Below are 19660 nucleotides of genomic sequence, written 5' to 3'. Positions count from 1 at the left end.
TATTTTATCAAATGGGTATTTGGTTATTATTTGAAATATTGCTCATTACGTAGAGGTCGTTGGTTAAACCTCTAATCAGGATAACCAGATTTCCAACTTAAAATAGCCAGCCCAATGAATTCACAAATCCCGACTGCCCATGTAGCTATTACCCACTATAGTAGCTGCTAGATTCCTATATGGTTACCTTTGATATATATGGCGACATTGCACAATGAGGTTCATTATTCTGACCTTGCTCGAAACAAAGTTCCGTCAAGCCGCTTAATTAGTATTTTTTTTATGTGTTTTTTATTTGTTTTGTATTTGTCTTGTATTTACTAAAATGAAGATGTTATTTGTTTTATCACAATAATGCCGAGATCTGAATTCAAGAATTCTACTTCAGTACCCCAATCTTCATTTCATTTTTCGCAAACGATTGATGTTGTTGGTCAGCAATGATGAATATACAATGGGATTTCGAGAAGCGCTTCATACGAAGAATCTGATCCGTGAAATCAGCTCTCTTCAAGAGAGCGGATTTTCTTCACATAGCAGTTGCGGGCTCTCGTTGTGGCAATCTTTTAGACCAGCAGTTGGCGTCGACCAGCTTCTACTCGTACACGATGTTAATCATAAGGTGACCAGACATGTAGAGCATCGTCAGGACGACGAAGTCAATGAGCACCATGCCCGTAATAGACGTCACCATCATGGCCCACACCGGCATACCCCGGCGGCCCCACCGGTGCAGGGTAGAGAAAATTCCTCCTTTTGCGACGCTCGGTTGGTAGTGCGCCTGGAATCTGGCCGCCAGTGACCCCTTCCTGATTGCAACTTCATCAAAGCCGAGCAGCTTCAGTAAGCGCTGGGCCAAGTGTAAGAAGCACAAGCCGGCCACTGCACAGAAAGTTAAAACCGGTGTAGTTATAACCACACTACTGCACAAGTTTGTATATTGCATATTGACACGTGACCATATGCTTGGACAATAAAGTAGGAAATAAGCTGACCCAATGGACATGTTGGAATGTGTATGAAGCGAAGCTTTAGTGAAGTAGCTAACTTATTTATTTACAACTGACGACGATACCTACAATTTTGTTTACCTTAATGTTATGCAACGTGAAATCGCATGGAGTGTTTTAAGGTTTATCCACCACAAATTTAAGAAATTTATTTTTGTAATTTTTTGTTCAATAATAATGTACTACATCACTCACAAGCCCTGCCGAAATACAAGGACTAAATCAGGCGGATTCATAATTCATGAGGCGATGTATGATGTTTGTTGAGAAAATAATCGGGATCAATGTGAATGATACCGAATAGTACGACACGTATAAAGGAACACCTTGGGATTCTGTACTCTTATGTGGCAGTGAAACATATCTCCTATGGAGGATTGATCAATTACGGGCAACACGCCAATGGGACAAATCAAAGACATCAAAGTAAATCAAAGATTCCCTCAAAAGTATAACCTACCGTTATTTAAAAGATTGGTGGTGCTCAAGACATATCTGTGAGCCGATTTTACAATGTTAAGACTTTTATGCATAAATCAAAGTGGGACATGGCTGTTCTGAAGGATTGTCCAAGAATGGGCAGACACCCGTGGCAAATAATTAGTGGCTAAATCAAAGAACGTAAAGTAAATCAAGAAACACGTTAAACGTATTTCACCATTCCATTGACTCCGTTAAGCATACTTAACCGATTCATTAACTCCACTAAAGCTATTTCACCACTTCATTAACAAAAAGAAGTGCTTTAGAGATGCCTGTGAACCGTCAGGGTCCTACGGAAACCGACAGGACACGCTTCAACAGGCCATCAACATTATTGAAAGCTATATGAGGCGAGCAGGCATGAGGTGCGCTCCAGCGAAATCGGAGTATATTCATATTAGACCTCGACATACCCTAGTGACCAGGGCTCCGGATCTGCAGCTCACCTTGGAGGGAGAGCCCATCAAGAGGGCATCCCACCTGCGCGTACTGGGAATGTGCATTCTTGAAATGGGCAGCGTTAGCGTAGCGCTCTCCGATCTCAGACGCACTGTTCGGAGCGTAACTGGGCATATTGGCAGAGTTGCACGCAGCCGAGAAGGCATGACCGAAGCAGACACCATGCAACTAGTAAACGCCTTCGTCATTAGTCGTCTAACGTACGCTCTGCCTTTCCAAACCACGCGGCGTAACGACATCGAACATGCGGATAGGCTCCCAAGAATCGCCTGTAAAGCAGCACACGGCCTGCCTGAAAGCACAAGCACGATCCGACTGAACGAATTAGGAATGATGAACACTTTCGAGGAATATGCAGCGGCGACCCTAATGGCGCAGCGAGAACGGCTAAACACGACACCTCAGGGACGCTCGGTTTTACAAAGACTTCACTATCCACTGACACCACAATATTGCGGCGACGAAACAATACTACTTCCACCTGAAATCCGAGAGCGGATCCACGTGGCGCCAATCCCCCGTCACATGCAACCAGTCCATCATGCGGCACGCATACGCGCGCGGGCAGCCACCTTACTAAGGCGGCGAAGCGATCCGGATATATAGTTTACAGACGCGAGTTCGTATCACAAGAATACAGGCACCCTCAATACATTTGCAGCAGTCGTGACTAGCCAAGGACGAACAACCGTAGCAGCATCCATACACACGAAATCGGTTGCAACGGCCGAAGCTGTGGCCATAGCCCTGGCCATACGCGCCGCGGAAACTAAGGGCCAATCGGCCTACGTGCTGACAGACTCGTAGGACGCCTGCCGCCTCTTCCTTGGGTGGGCGGGGGGGGGGGCGTTATCGGGCTGCGTCTTCCGCATCCTAGGAACGGAACTCACCCTGGATCATTGCGTGACCTGGTGCCCGGCGCACACAGGGATAGCGGGGAACGAACGGGCGGACCGCTTGGCTCGAGGCATGACAGGCCGAGCCGCGGGCCACACCGCCCGAGAGAACACCTCGACACCCGGTCGTCAACTTCATCCAAAAGGCTGACTTCATCCAAAAGGTCAACTTCATCCAAAAGGCTTCGTCAACGTCGAAACGTCAACTTCAGCCAAAAGGCTGAAGTTGACGTTTCGGAGCTTCGCTGCATCGTCCCATCCATTGAACTCCATCCCTGGATTCTCGGGCTGGCGTGGTGTAGTGGCGTGAGCTCCGGTATCAGTCTAGCGTTCCTTTTGCTGGGAAGGATCTGTTCCACGGGTCGAGAATACGCCGAACCTCCACCAGAAAAATGTCTCGCCTAATAGTCAGGCGACTTTTAAAAGAGGTCATTTAAGTCTGATTCGTCGAAGGGGCAGGGCAGCACCGACAAAAGACCAAGGCGCGAGCTCCTCAGCTAGCACGTCCTCGTCTCCTTCTGGGAGCAAATGGCCCAAGCGCCGTGGCAATATCCCAACCCGGTCTTTGGGATCGATCGTGAAATCAGGTGGTGGGAGGTACCAACAATATAAAATATACCTTTAGTGCTACCATCGATGGCACGTCACGTCTTATGTTGATAATGGTGATCTCAACTATGGCACATACTCAGTGTGATACGTCGAAACCAAGATGCAGGAAGAAGCTGAAGTACTCGAAATGTCTATAAAGGCTTTCATTTATTTATTTGTTTGTTTGCTAGTTTGTTTATTTATTTGGTTAGTTAGTTTACTTAAAACACACTGCAGTCTGAAGACCAAGCAGGGGCGCAAAAATCCAAAGAAAATTGACAAATAAATCCATGTGCAATATGATACCAAGAGACATCACTTTTTAATCCTGTGGCCATGAACAAAAACATACATAATTTTCAATGTTAGGGTTATCCATTTCAAGGCTTCAGATGGTAAAGCATCCCATTCATTGATAGCCCGCGAAAAAAGAACGGAACAACGTAGGGAATGAGAATGGAAGAACGAATAGAAGTGTCGCTTGCTTTGCGTACCTGATCACCGTTGATCGTACATGAATGACATTGCGATTTCACTCACACGAGCAACGCTCCATCACATTGGTACCTCTATTCTGCCGATTCAAGATTATTTAATCCCGGTCAGCTACAGTCGCGGACAGAATAAAATGGACCACGGCATCTCCGAAAACGTACAATTCCCAAGCAGCCTGTAGCAGTAACCAGTAAAACTGCCCACGACAACGTTGTTAGCATATTCTAGTCGAGGTCCAAAATGCAAATACCAGATTGCGTTGTGAGGTTGCAGAGATATTCAGCTTTTTCTTAGATTTCATGGTCCGTAATATTCTGTCCGCGACTGTACATAAATGGTCCTATATCTCATGATTTCGCTAAATATACCGCACACGATCTCCTGATTTCCATAATCTGTTTATCCAACAAAATATTTTTAAAGAACGTTATTTAAAGTTTCGTGTTTCGTGTGCCAGAACACCGATATCATTGTAAGGCACGCCATTGTGGGGTACTCAGGAATAATTTTTATGCCCTGGGGATCGTGCGGCTAAATGTAAGTAGGATAGCCTTTACACGTGTCGTCTCCATCCAAATGTGGCCGCCACGATCGGAATCAAACCCTTCAACTCCGAGCTCAGCAGAGTAACGTCATTAGCACTGGACTACAGCGGTGGTTTATGAAATAGTAACTGACGTCCGCGAAGGCGTACTTGAAGTTCATTAAATAAAGAAACACAGCACTGCCGTATTGCGAAGTCTAAGCTTTATTTACGCAGGTCTGATCTGGCTTTATTCACTGTGTTATCTTTGGCATGTGCGTGAATCAAGAACTAATTTTTCTATTTTTCCTTTCCTTTTGGCCAACTTGGTTTGTCACCAACTTGGACAGTCATTCTCTCCGCTCAGGCAGCTTCGCTTCTATATCCTTGCAATTTGCAGCTTTATCGGAGACATGAAAGAACTAGCTTGTGCAATTTTTAAAACTACCTACTGTGGCTCTCACTTTATTTCCCGATTTTAATGCACCTTATTCCGAATTACAATAAAGCTTTCTTTTTGGCATTTTCCGTTCAACATCCGGTATGGGCTCTTAAAATACTTCGAAAACAAACGCATGAAGCAAATGATCAAGACCCTGTATAGTTGTCGTCCAATAAAAAAAATAATGTTGAAGTCAGCTGAAATAGGCGCAGCCCTATTTTTCTGCTGATAGTTTTTCAAGCGCATTCCAACATATGCGTTAGATGTGCATATTTTTCAACCGTAAGGCACGAACCAATGCGCTAACCAAATCTATACTTATCAGACATGCATTTCCTATTCGTCGCGCTCATTTTTCAAGTGGCTCTGTGCTTGTCTTTCTCAATTATTGCCGGTGATCTCAGAGGCAGAATATGACGTTGACGGTTCCAACTAAATATTTTTTTTTTTTTTTTGTGCCCGAGCATTGGCTCATACGTTTGGTCTACCGATTCGCAGAAGCAGATCTGGGCCTTATATGAAATTACACAAGCACGCGTGCTCACACATTTCATTTCATTTGATTTATTAGTACTGTCAGCCTCATTGAGGGGCTATAACAGAAGTGGAAAAAACGGAACTGAACAGCAAAATAAATAGTACAGAACATATTGAAAACCGTAGTTATACATTAGTTAAAGGAAAGAAAGATCATCTCGTGGAATGCACACATAAACAAAAACGCATCACTCAGAAATCAAAACAGCATTCTTATACAGCAGCAATCTGATCTCATCGCCCTATGCTAGTGCCATAGATGAAATTATCTAAGTGGCGTAGGAATTCAGCCAATGATGTCGACCGAACAGCAGAATCTGGAAGAGAGTTCCAGTCTCTACAAGTTCGGGGAAAATAACTAAACTTGAAACAATTATTTTTTATAGTCGGTAATGGGATAAACTTACTATGACGATGCCTTGATGTTTCATTAGTTTTGATCTCAAAGTAATCTGATTTATTTATTTTAAGATGATTATTGATAATGAGGTAAAGAGTTTTTAGTCTTTCATATCTGGTTCTGGTTTCTAGCATAGGTAGTTGGGCTTGTTGGCAGAGTTCTGTTGAAGAATGGTTTCGGCGGTATTTATTAAAGATAAACCTTACAGCGAGTCACTGAATCCTATCAAGCTTGTGACGATTAGTTGCTGTGTGAGGATCCCATATTACTTTAGCATATTCGATTATCGGTCTGACTAGGGTTTTGTAAGCGAGGCACTTTACATCCGGAGTAGAACTGTGCATAGTGCGTCGCAGGTACCATAGTGTTTTAAAAGCTTTGGAAATGACAATTTCAATGTGGGTATTCCATCACATGGCGCAATGTATGGTTCTCAGAAGACGCCTTTTAGTTTCGTATATCAAGTGAATCGTCTTGCCTTTTTGTGCCCAAAAACCTACACCCTTCAATCAACTGGGCGTAGCGAGACTCAACTTGCCGTTATAACATTCTCTTGATTGCTAAAGAAGGTGTTCTAATATTGTTTTACAATATTTTTCGTTTAGATATATATTGGCGAGAACAATAGGACGCACTACATTTTTATTCCGACGTTTTCAGTCGTACATAGGTAAACTACTCGTGTGCCTTAGAGATTCTTTGGCGCTATAGCAACTGCTAATGCTCTGAACATACGTTTAATACGCATTGTAACTTTGCGCTTATCGACTCGCCCTTCACTACTGGTTGCAAACGAACTGAATTAAGGCCTGTTCTGCCCCCTTATCTTCGCAGTTTTCTTGAAGGACTGATGTTGCCGATTTGAATCCAAAAAGAGAGAATGGCCTTTATGGTAGGGAAGCGACATTTTATCACAGCAAAGGAATTAAATGCAGTGTCTCCGAGAGCTGGTCATCCTCTCAACCCTACGCGTGGAAATTTTCGAGACCTGCTCCAGTAGACCACTGCATGGCAAGTCCAGTTGATCTGCTCATTTCGAGCTGTTGCCGGCGGGGTGGGCAGAAGAATAAAGACGCGGTGTGGCTTCCTGGTCACCGGTGGTTGGTGGCCGTCGGTGCGTTCTATGCGATGGTCGTCGGATCAGCGCCAAAAATTCCCACTGTGATGCGCAAAAGGGCCCCGACGACTACCGCGGTCGTCGACATTATCACCATCTCCGCCCAGAAAGGCATGCCGTTTCGGCCCCACCGATGAAGCATGCTAAACATGCTGCCTTTTGCGACCCGTTCCGGGTAGTGGGCCTGGATCCCCGCCGCTACGGATCCATCCCTGATCCCAATTGGGTCGAACCCCAGGTGGTTCAGCAACAGCCGCGCCTGATGAACGGCGCTCTCTTCGGCGTCTGGGAATAAAGTAAACAAAAGTGTAAAAAACCACCGGTGTGTCGCACTGATATTTTGCTGTATCTTGGAAAATTAAAATGATGAACCAAGCGTAAAAAATACACAACTTAGGCACCCACGTTGATTGGCAAATAATTTAATGCATCAGTGCCTTTGATGTTGGTAGAGTAAAACAAAATGGCGTAATTTCGCCCAACGTCAGGAAGTTTGACAGCAGTAGAGAGCGCAACATTACGTGCAGAAAGTATTCCAAAAACAAGAAAGGGGCTGACAGATGGAATAGCACACTGTGGTATGAAGTTTGTAAACAGGGATGAAGTGCCTCAGACAGGCTGGCCAACGTTTCGATAGGAGGACCTATCTTCGTCAAAGGCGGCCTCGTCATCCTCGGCGTGTTAGTTTTAAAGGGTTAGTGCAGTGACGTCACGTGCGGGTGTTGTCGCTGGCGGCTGGTTTTAAAGAGAGAGATTACAAGAGGAAACAAGCGCTGTCGTCTGACGTCTGTGAGCTTCATTCTCAAGACGAGGGGACAAGAGCGTGAGAGTGGGCACGCGGGGCGAAAAGAAAAGGAATAGAAGCAGAAAAAAAGGGGAAAAAAAAGAAAAAAAAAAAGGGGGGGGGGGTGTGGGGAAAGCCAGGGCGGCACCAAGACAGACAAAAAAGGGGGGGAGTGAAAGAAAAAGAAGGAGAAAAGTGAAATCTAAGAAATACGGGGGCTTGGGAGCGTGTTGGGGATGCGAAAGGTTAGGAGGTATTCAGGGGGAGTCGTTGGCGGCATGTTTTTGAGGCATTAAAACGGTCGGTCAAGCGGTCAGCGCGCGAGTAACACAAAAGAAAAAGAAAAGAGAAAGGAGAAAACCCAGACACACACACAAAAAAAAAACATGAGTTGAAAGTGACTTGAGAAGCATAGTAGTAATACGTCGACTAATTTTGAAATAGTTAAGGTGGCGACGAGGAGTCTGCGGTGCAATGTATGGGGTGACTGAAAGGCAGCGGCATGGTCTTTCAAGGGGCACTGCCCCACGCGCTTAACGTAGGTGTCGTTACGGCGACATCCAGAGATGTCGATACTCTGGGTTGAGGCGCCGAAAAAGGCATATTGACTTCGGAATGTGTTGTCGAGGGGATTTCAAGAAGAAAAAAAAAAGGATTAAAAAAAAAAGGGGGGGAGGGGAGAGGGGGAGGGGGGCCGGAACCGGTATAACAAACAGGAGGGTGACGCGCGCAGAAGGGAGTGCGTAAATAACATCCTAAGTAAATACTACCCGATTCTCACCAGCAACCAGAAACTTAAAAAGATTTTTCCCGACCCTCCCAGAGTGGCCTACAGACGCAACACTAATTTTAAAGATGTTCTTGTGCACGCCAAACTACAGAAAAAGAAGAAGTTGGGAACCAATCCCTGTGGCCGCCCCAGGTGCTCTACATGCAAACACATTCAATCTACTACTACAGTAAAAAGTACAGCGTCGAATTACACACACAAGGTAACTTCGGCTTTCACCTGCACATCAAGCAACGTAGTCTACTGTCTAGAATGCGCCGCTTGTAGCAAACAATACATAGGTGAGACTGGACAACAAATTAATACAAGACTCAACGGTCACCGCGCGGACACAAAACACAATTTACCCAAAGCAGTAGCCAGCCACTTTAATGAACATGGACATATGTTTGACAAAGCAAGGCTCTATATACTACAAACAAATTTCCGTTCCCCTCGCGAAAGGAAGTATACGGAATCATACCTCATACACAAGTTTAATTGCCTACACCCGACAGGAATTAATTTGGCACGCGGCAACTTAGAATCTTTAAAAGCTGTAACTTAAATCTGAAACTCTCATATCATCAACCAATACACAAAACACATTAGGCCACCAGCCAACTTTAATTCTTAACCTCACCTACTCTTCCATTTCGAAAAAAATTTTTCCTGCCTACTATTCAATTTAATGTACTCTTTCAGGTTTTTACGTCTATACCAACTGTACGATCCCCTTCTTCCATGTACACTTGCCCCCTTCTGCGCGCGTCACCCTCCTGTTTGTTATACCGGTTCCGGCCCTCCTCCCCCTCTCCCCTCCCCCCCCCTTTTTTTTTTAATCCTTTTTTTTTTTCTTGAAATCCCCTCGACAACACATTCCGAAGTCAATATGCCTTTTTCGGCGCCTCAACCCAGAGTATCGACATCTCTGGATGCCGCCGTAACGACACCTACGTTAAGCGCGTGGGGCAGTGCCCCTTGAAAGACCATGCCGCTGCCTTTCAGTCACCCCATACATTGCACCGCAGACTCCTCGTCGCCACCTTAACTATTTCAAAATTAGTCGACGTATTACTACTATGCTACTCAAGTCACTTTCAACTCATGTTTTTTTTTGTGTGTGTGTGTCTGGGTTTTCTCCTTTCTCTTTTCTTTTTCTTTTGTGTTACTCGCGCGCTGACCGCTTGACCGACCGTTTTAATGCCTCAAACACATGCCGCCAACGACTCCCCCTGAATACCTCCTAACCTTTCGCATCCCCAACACGCTCCCAAGCCCCCGTATTTCTTAGATTTCACTTTTCTCCTTCTTTTTCTTTCACTCCCCCCCTTTTTTGTCTGTCTTGGTGCCGCCCTGGCTTTCCCCACACCCCCCCCCCCCCCTTTTTTTCTTTTTTTTTCCCTTTTTTTCTGTTTCTATTCCTTTTCTTTTCGCCCCGCGTGCCCACTCTCACGCTCTTGTCCCCTCGTCTTGAGAATGAAGCTCACAGACGTCGGACGACAGCGCTTGTTTCCTCTTGTAATCTCTCTCTTTAAAACCAGCCGCCAGCGACAACACCCGCACGTGACGTCACTGCACTAACCCTTTAAAACTAACACGCCGAGGATGACGAGGCCGCCTTTGACGAAGATAGGTCCTCCTATCGAAACGTTGGCCAGCCTGTCTGAGGCACTTCATCCCTGTTTACAAACTTTATACCACAGTGCAGAAAGTATGGAAGAATATAACAGTGGGAGTAGCACGACACGGCCATACGCTCATTCGCTGAAGTTCCGCATCACCGTGGTACGGAAATAGGGCTTTGTAAGTTTTACTCGTTGGATGAAGTTTGTTTTTGGTGGCTTTGTTGCCTCAGACAACTGCTTTCAGCTCGGCCTAAGGGTCCACAATTGCCGACCCTAGAACGTGCCCTAAGTGCCCAGAGGCGCTATAGTGTCAAACTATTAAAATCGGGTCCTATTTCTTTTCTGTCACTAGGTGCCCTCTATATGTCAAAAATTTTCGCGCCACGCCCATTTCGCCTGTCTGCCAAGGGGCGTTACGAAAACTACAAAAACTGCCCATTTGATATGAACTGGGGCCGTATAACCTAAAACTATTCTAAAATGTTTTCATTCCAATCTCCTGACGTCAAGTTTGCGTAACCGCCGACGCAAGCATCGGGCGGTCACCCGCAGGTTTGCCTGAACAAACCAATCAAAAGCTGTCCTCGTTCATAGGAGGCCACTTTTGTTTGCATCAAAAACGAATAACATTGCCTACACTGAGTGGCTTGTCTTATTTAATTGGCTCACAAGAGGCGAGGAGCTGCCTACACTGAGTGGCTTGTCTTATTTAATTGGCTCACAAGAGGCGAGGAGCACGCTCAAGTGTAGAGGTATTTGATGAGGCCGAGCCACTGCACTGAAAATCGATCACCGGACGAAGAGGGTGGAGCCGGCGTCTGCGATTGGTCCGCTTCTCCTGATTTAACTCGTGGTGGCTGGTCGAAAATCGCGGCGGAATACAACGGAAGCTTAAGAATGACGCTAAAATGGATCCCCCGCAAAGAAGAGTTAGCAGAGCGAGGTATGTGTCGAAAGTGCTCAAAAACATTACACTGCCACGCAAAAAGCTTTATTGTACGTAAATAAACCCAAGCTCTCCTGCAGGTGCGAGCAGTCAGTGCCTGAGCAATCAGCGGCAGCCACCTTTTATTCCTTTCGAAACATGGCAGCCTGCGGCTATTCAGAAGGAAATTCAGTTTTGTTCGGCATATTAAGGCATCTTTTACGCGTACACGTCACTTTGACGCGGTTAGCTTTCGCGATTTTGTGACGTCGCGTGACAGGCAGGTGAAGTGAGTGCAGCCCGAAAGCCTTTGGTCAATAGCCGAGGGCTAATGGCGAAAAGGCGTCGAATCACAAATAACTATTTGGCTTTTGTTCGATCAAATCATGCATAATCAGTGTGCACATGTAGTATCAGATGGGGAGCTATCGCGGTTTTCGTGACGTCCCGTGTCAGCCAGGCGAAGTGGGGGTGGTCCAAAAAAGCTTTTAAGCAATCGCGTAAGCCTGATTGAAGAACTGGAATACAAAGGTTTGGAACAGTTTTACGTTATAGCGCCCCTGTGCACACTGTTGATGGATAAATTAGGAGGGACAAAGGAAAAATAAAAATTCAGCGAAGAAACTTGAAATGCTTACGTGTGGGAATGTGAAAGCATTATAATTCCTTTGGTGAAATGTTGTTTTATCCGCGTTTCTTCTCTGCGCGCGGTCTCGCTTACGTTTTAAGCCTCGGTAAGGCCAAAATAATTCGAAGAACCCCTCAGCCATGTTCAATTGCACATTAATGCTTTTCATTTTATACACTCATGACATGGCGCCACCTCCTACCCATTGGCTGCGCCGCCACGTTTCCAATGACGCACCCACTGGACCAAACGTTTAGACAGCCAGAACAGTGGAGCCACCGTCGCTTCGGAGAATTGTGCTCGTCTAGCACCCCGCAGGTCCGCGTTGGATTCCTAACCAGACCGAAGTTCTCTAATATTATTTTCATAGGCATTATTTACTTTGAATCTAGAAACATCCCTGAGAAAGTCGACGTCAATCCAAGTATTTGTTTTGAGTGTTTTTATTCTTTCCCGTCGGCCATTTTTGCTACCATCTTTCGGTCACGCCGCCGATTACAACACCGGGATTTCGTGTAATGGGGTATGTAGTGCTTTCACATAAACAATTATTTCCACTTTCACGCCATTTTTTGCTCTTAGCCCTCCACTACGGGTCAAAATGTTTCGGGCTGTGCCGACTTCTTTTGTCGGTCACGCGACGTGACAAAACCGAGAAAGCTCACCAAGCCAAAGTTACTTGAATGCAGTAAATACGCATCATTACGCCGAAAAAAATATTTGACATTTTAGAGCGCAGCTCTTATAGGCGCCCGTTCCTGCGTTGAGCGCCGGCGGCGGCGTCCCTCAACGCAACCGACCGAACGAGCACAGCGGAGGATAAAAGAGCGAACGAGTAGCGAAGCGGGCGGTGAAAGATGGTGTTAGCGAAGACAGCGCGAGGAGGAAAGCGGGGGAGGAAAAGGGTAGGGCAGTGCAAGACGTGTTCTGCGGCGACAATAGCTGCGAGATGGCGCCTGAATAGCGCGCGGCACTTCATTCATCGATGAATCAAGCGGCGAGCGCGTCTGCCGATACCACATATGGAAACAAAGCGCTGCATGAGCGGAAGTGCGTATGCGGCGGCTGCTATAAATCGCGCCCATGCGTCACCCATGCGTTATCTCTGGCGATCTCCCGATTAGCGAGGCAGTCGCGCCACACTTCGCTCCGTTTGCAACAAGGCGCACGAGAAAGATTGTCCGAGCTAACCAATATATGGCAAAATGAAGACGCGTATACAGCTCAGCTCAACTTTCGCATTCGGGAGTATCGTTATCGTCTGTGAATTTTTTGCTGAAATTTCCTCTTTCCAAAAGAAACAGAAGGCGGTTGCCCACCGATATATCTGGCACTGACTATTCGGAGGTAAATACCGGCTGGTATTTTTTTTTTTTTTCATTGAATATATTACACAATTTTTGCGGTCGCAGCATAGCACTGTCGAACCCTTTCGGCACGTATACGACATCGCTCTGCCGACACTTTGATGATCATTCGTTTTAGCGGCGTTTCTAATCTTCTGGTTACGCATCACATCGGTTTGCGACGAGCCATCGCCTGCTGAGCGAAAGGAAGCCCTCCAATCGTAGAAGCCGGCACGACTACGCTCCCTCGGTTACCAACATTCACTACGCTACCTAGGCCTCACCGGAACACTCCCTACTTCAGCGGGCCCCTCATCACCTGTCGTCAGTGAATTCCATTTAAAAAAAAACTTATCAGGAAAGCAATGTTATTCGCTTTGAAGGCAAACAAAAGTGACTTATACATGATGACAGTATTTCATTAAAAAAACTTGTCAGGAAAGCAATGTTATTCGCTTTGAAGGCAAACAAAAGTGACTTATAAGTGATGACAGTATTTCAGTAGGTCTTTCAAAGGACGATGCGGATCACCGCCCGATGCTTGCGTCGGCGGTTACGTAAGGTTGACTTCAGAAGCTCGCAATGACATCAGAATGAAATAGTATTATTCAATGATAGGGCCCCGGCTCCTGAGCCCGAGTAGCCAGACACCACCTCCAGTGGCAACGCCCTGCAACTCTAGATGTTACGCGCAAGACGCTCAGGGAGGCCACGAAACTGAAGGCTCATGTTATAGAAGACTATACAACAATTGGCCAAAATTTCAGGAGCACGCTGCTGCACTGCTTGTATAACGCACGTGTTGATTTGACGCCCCTTTGTTCATTTCAGAGCCCATACGCTGCTCTACAACCCCCAATTGAAAAGGATATAAATATCTAGAATGCCGCATAGGTATGAGAGACCTTGGTACGGGCCACGAAAAGCAAAAAATTAGAGGTGCCACGGGGGCCAAGCGGCATGCTTGTAGCTGCATACAGGCAGCGATCCAAGTTCGTGCTGGCCCCTGTTGCGAACATAGACACCAAGCACTGCAATAACAGTGACCTCGCTCTCTACACCGTAATATATTTTTCTCGAAAATGCGCGTAAGTAGGGCCATTTCAACAGCACACTTTTTCTGTTCTCTTCTGCGTTTTGTTTCTACTTTGCCGCAGTTTCGGTAAAATTTTCTGCAAATCCCATTTCCAATCACTTTACAGAAAAAAAGCGCTACATAGTTGATAGCTTTCTTACAGTAAGCTTTCCATTTCCATTTACTGCAATTGTGAGAATGTCACAAACTTAAATGCTGTGCTACGGTTTTACACACAACATACCAGACGCGACTACACATCCGGCACTACGCGGAAAATTCTTGCATCAAATCTACCAGTGTACATAGCCATGTTCTTGCCGGCATTACTCGCCCGATGAGCTGCTGGAACGCTTCTAGCAATTAAGATTAATTGGCTCGTTCACATAAGATTCGTGCGCGTACAAGTAGATAGATAAAAAAGAAAGCGAACGAACATTAATTGGCGAAGAGTACTCAGGTCTGAAATTTGACTTAACATTACATGGACTAGTTTTTCTATCCCAGTAAAAACATATCTCTGCCATTGATTGTTGTTTTGTTGTTTTGTGTTTTTGTTCTTTTCAGTTATATTTGCATTAACTATATATACTACAGAGTGTGGCTACTCTAGCCACGAGTTTGCCTAGAAATCTATTTCACTAGGGCCCACCACAACGTGTCAGTATTGCACAGGAAAGATAGAATGCTCAACGCAGACAAGCACGAGAGGTCTAGGGACACAGACTAGCGCTAGTCCGGGTCATCTTTCAACCTCACATCTTGGTCTGCGTTGCGCATTTTATTTTTCCTAAGCGTCATGAACCAACTCGCCCAGCGACAACTTTCATTTAACCAGTCTTGCAAACACAATTGTACCTCGCCTGATAGCGTGGACAGTCACGAGTTCTCAGGAGACAAGATCTGCGAATAAACCGCATCGCTGCGCTATGCACCGCGATTTTGTGGGCGCTGCTCTGTTCCTGAGAGAACCGAGCCTCGTACAATTCTTAACTAATATTTGGAATCCGGCGTGAGCGTTAACGGAAGCCGCCGGCATGGCGCCTTAGTCAGCGGGGGATCACTATTAGAATACTTGCCTATAGTACATTAATTATTCTAAACCTCGGGATGCTGCCTTTAAAAGCTTTGTTGTCTCCTTACATTGAAATTTCTAATATATCTTGGCATGTTAAATGTGTTGCACTGAAATAGCAATATTAAGTCATAAATTTATGGTATTTTTTTAATATGTTACCAATGATACACATCTTGAAGTGAAAGCAAGTCTTTAGACGAGACACATTACTGCCTACATATGAACTAGTGACGCCGTGAAATATATCTCAAGCTTTTTAAGCGTCGGAAATTACGAAATGAACTGAAATATTTCTTAATGTTACAAGTTTATGGTTCTGAAGAAATGCTTTTTTCACACCAGTACACAAGGTGACTAAAGCCCAAAATGTAATAATTGAGTCTACACAGTTATCTCCCAAATATTTCGTGCAGAAATGAAACAAACAAACGTACTTCTCCCCCCGTCCTCCCTCTTTTATCTGAATACCTAAACTGCTTGGCAACAGCTGTCCTCGTGCCACTTAGCGCTTTACTAAGGTGCTTGCTCTAATCTAACTGGAAGTAGGACTCGATGAGCTTATGTATAAAAACTATTCGTGGCCAAGTGGATTTCGTTCGCCTGTGTTTGCGAGCACACGGGTTCGCTTACTTTAGTTGAACCGTTATCCCCAATTACGGCCTTGGGTAGCATGCCAAGAGCCCGGCAAATCTAACTCCTCTTCTTTTGAACGAAACGTGTTTCTTTTTCTGTCTCCCTCGAGCGCCTCTAGACGTAATAAAAGTTACTCTACAAAATATTGCTCCCCATGTTTCTGACCGCGTTGCTAAAACTCTACTCAAAAATTTTCACGTCTGTGCCGCCACATACCGACGCGTTCATAGGTACATGAAAAAAATGTTGGTTTAAGCCGAGCGACACCGAATTCACAAAACCTCTCGATCGTAAGTTCGCTTCCTCTTTGGCCTGTCACCTTCGCTAGTACCACGTCCGCCATCACACTTGGCTCGTATTTCCGCTTGCGAACAGTTTTGTGCAAGAACGTTTTTGTGATAGCGGGCATTGATGGCTGCATGTCTAAGGATGCTTAGTGGTTAGAAATAGAGTCCTAACTTAAGAATAGTTTACCAGGGATGTGCTTATCGTAATTACTAGTGAGGGCACAAAGAGCGCCGATGTTGTACTTACATGTGCTGACGATAAAGCGAACAAATCGAAGGACCACGGAAGCCTGCAAAAATAAAGCACAATGTTTATTTTGCGGGATGGCTTTCGACTTTAAATGCGATAATCTGGTTTATGAATTCCAAGCTACTTATACAGTCAGAGTGGTTAGGGAGAATTGTTGCGCTCTATTAAGGGCTAAGAACCTCATCATTCATTGGTACAGAACTAGTTTGTTCGTGTTGCATGTGGAAATAAACTGAACGCGAGAGGGGAAGAACTTTAGACTAAACTTGTGGTCTGCGGCCTGCTAAAGTTTGAAATGTTCTTTGTGCGAAATAATATTACTGCGGAATAACAGAGATAAATTTTTAATGAAGGCAAAATTTAGAGGCGTCGATTAGGTCATAGACATGTTATATTTCTCCGAAACTTCGACCGTCTCTGAAATTAAGATTGTTTTAGGACGAATATTGAAAGAAAGCCAACCAAGAGCTTATAGAAGAATTTATACGACGAACTTCTCACTTTTAAATGTAGTAAATGTTCAACTAAAATAGACTATTCCAGTGCTGAACCGTTAATCGCCTGTACAATTAGAGCTTAAAATTTAAAATATATAGTAGTTCCCCTGTAGACTTCCATTTAAACATACGTGATCCTTGCATTGAAATCTAAAGAAAGATCACTACAATTCCAACGGACTTCTTGTAACCCACGTTAAGCGAAGCTTTCCACAATCACTTTAATTAAATGATCTGCGAAGCGACACATGATGCGCGAGGTTGTATTTTTTTGATAATTCATGAATTTGTTACACCTTCTGCTGAAATGCAAATATAAATACGGAATGGATGCAGCGATGACTTGCAATCTAGTGCGATGTTCTTTGAGGATGAAGAAAGCGTTGTAAGAAGGCGGGTATGTGCAAAGAAATGTGAAAACGTATGGCCAACCACAGCAATTCCTATTCAGCTCTTCAATACCGCTAACAAACACGTGATCAATCAATCGTCCCAACAATGTCCCCTACGCGACAGCTCAGTGCTCCCACTGAGTCTATACGCCGAGTTGTCCTTTGTAAATTTTCTTTGTTCTGCAAATGTTCGTGTGTTCTTTCTTCATTCTAGAGCTGTGTGGAAGAACTCCCGCTACGCGACTTCGGGAGGCGCCAAACCCTGTGGAAAAACTCAAAGAAGCTATGTCCACAAGTCACGCCTGGTCGACCATAATGCGTTAGAATTACGCCAATTATCAGTTCTGAAATGTCGGCAAAATCAGCTCGCATTACAAACCACTGTAAATGCTTTGCGAGGGCAGATGTCATGTACTGGCATATGGATCCCCCGCCCCCCTGTCACCACCTTTGATTACAGACTGTAATCAGTGTAGCCCCCACATTTCTGAGTACATGATGTCTAGGAAAGGTTCATTTTAATGTTACGCCACATCCGGTATGAGCCAAATTTACTCGGCGAAAAATCTACCGGCAAGCCGGTACAAACCCTGGAGGAGTAGGCATGCTATTAAATGCACAAAAGGAGAGTAACCCTGGATTATTTTACGGAGCATGCCAGAACATATCTGTTCTAATACTTCATGGAAGCGTTCGATGTCTGAATTTCCGAGAAGCACGCCAGTGCATCGAGCGCTGATGTATTTGTTCCTTACAGGGAAATGTGCACCGTCATTGACATCTTGCGGCAGCTTACGAAGATGAACCCACGACCCTCTCACGTGAAGACGCCGTAACATGGCGACAATTACAAACCAATACACACCCCCATTTAAGCAGACCTACACGCATTACACCCTACACTATACTCATACAAATGACCCCTTTGCTACGACAACGCCTCCCTATATCACACAACACGGGCGTGCCCCAACGTCAAGGTGGCCCCGCAAATACCCAACCCCACACCCGAGTAGTGGGAGGCCGTGCTAACTAGTTCGGACCCTCGTAACCAGCAGCAACTGGTGCGGCAGGCCCGGGAGACAGCAAGAGCCGCAGGAGCCCTGGACTAAGGGCGCCTCCAGCACAAGCAGAAAGACTCCTGCTTGTCCTTTCTTTTTCAATAAATGTTTTTCCTCCTCCTCCACTGCGCGAACAGTGCATTAAGTAGTCTTGTGAACAAGAGCCGTAGTGTCTCCTTGAGGCTGCGCACGGGTCGTTTCCTGTAGCGTTCATGCCGGACAAGCTTTTCAGTTTTGGTCAAGCACTGTTGTGTTGCTGTTGCTGTACCCTCGATAGTCTAGCGCGGAAGGGCAATCCGGTTTGGTCTACGCATTGAAAACACAAGCTATATGGTAAAGCGATGAAAATGACGTGCCATAGACCTTAATACAGGTATGTTGGCAATGGCTTGTATTATACGCGTTCTGTGTATTGTATGGGTCATTTCATGTAATGTATGCACTGTTCGCTTCACTCCGCTGGGCGCTTGTAGATTTTGCCTTTCGTGGATACGAGCCATTGCATTTTTTGCTCGCTTACGGGGTATGAGCCATCCATTGTCTTACGTGGCGGAGAAATTTCTCATCGGGTAGGGATAGAAATGCTTACTCATTTAATGAGATGAATGATCAGTCATTCTTGCTTGTTCACACTGTGAACCATGCGGTGAGCACGCCAGACCAACCCTTCCGAACAGGGAATTAGTGCCACTTACCATTAGCGGAATTGCTGCTGCTGCTGCTGCTGTTGCTGTTGTGGTCTCTTCTTGTCGTTTCTCCAAATACTGGCTCATACCCACTACGGGGAACTGATCAAGAAGCAGGAGGTTTCAAGTGTGTTTATTATAAGTAAAACAAAAACTAAATTTGCACATCAGAGCATGGGTTGAAGAAATATAATTTAGAAATAAAAAAATACTGTTAAGTATCTTTAGATAAAATAACTTACCATAAAGATGTGAGGTAAGAATAACTGATAATTTTTTTGAAATTCAGGAAGGAACTTTTTTTGTGTCTTTCATAAAATTGTGAACTGTGAGAAAAGCACCCCTGTGGCTAAATAGCAGTGAAGACGGCCCAAGGAAAAGAATGGTTGGCGAGGTTAGTGATAGCGCAAGTTATCGAAAACAAATGTCTAGGGGTTTTCGTTCTCTTAAAAATCGGTGGAACGAGAGCAAAATTCTCCATAGATTCAGGTGTATTGCAAAAATAACACATAGGCCAGAACACAGGGAGGCCGGAACACAGGGAGGCCAGACCTATGTCAGTAAAAATTTAGAGGTGGAATACGGCATCTCAATTTCGTAACTGAAACTTCCATATGTCCTGAAGGACCCCAATTATCATTACACGGGAGGCAAATGGGGTGGAATTC

The 19660-nt window shown here is 45.1% G+C and overlaps 2 long non-coding RNA genes across 2 annotated transcripts; one reads left to right on the top strand and one right to left on the bottom strand.

The window, feature by feature from the left end:
* Nucleotides 1–5443: 5443 nt before the first annotated feature.
* Nucleotides 5444–19065, bottom strand: LOC129387070 (uncharacterized). The gene is made up of 3 exons (XR_011893034.1): nucleotides 19002–19065; nucleotides 16354–16396; nucleotides 5444–7238 (listed from the first exon to the last, which is right to left on the bottom strand). It is a non-coding gene; the product is annotated as an uncharacterized lncRNA (long non-coding RNA).
* LOC140216382 (uncharacterized) lies at nucleotides 7375–8005 on the top strand. Its single transcript, XR_011893033.1, has 2 exons — nucleotides 7375–7728; nucleotides 7766–8005. It is a non-coding gene; the product is annotated as an uncharacterized lncRNA (long non-coding RNA).
* Nucleotides 19066–19660: the final 595 nt, after the last annotated feature.

The sequence above is a fragment of the Dermacentor andersoni genome, chromosome 3 (assembly GCF_023375885.2).
Source record: "Dermacentor andersoni chromosome 3, qqDerAnde1_hic_scaffold, whole genome shotgun sequence".
Lineage (NCBI taxonomy): Eukaryota > Metazoa > Arthropoda > Arachnida > Ixodida > Ixodidae > Dermacentor > Dermacentor andersoni.
The sequence above is the reverse complement of the archived record's forward strand: the minus strand, read 5'-3'. Positions and strand labels throughout refer to the sequence as shown.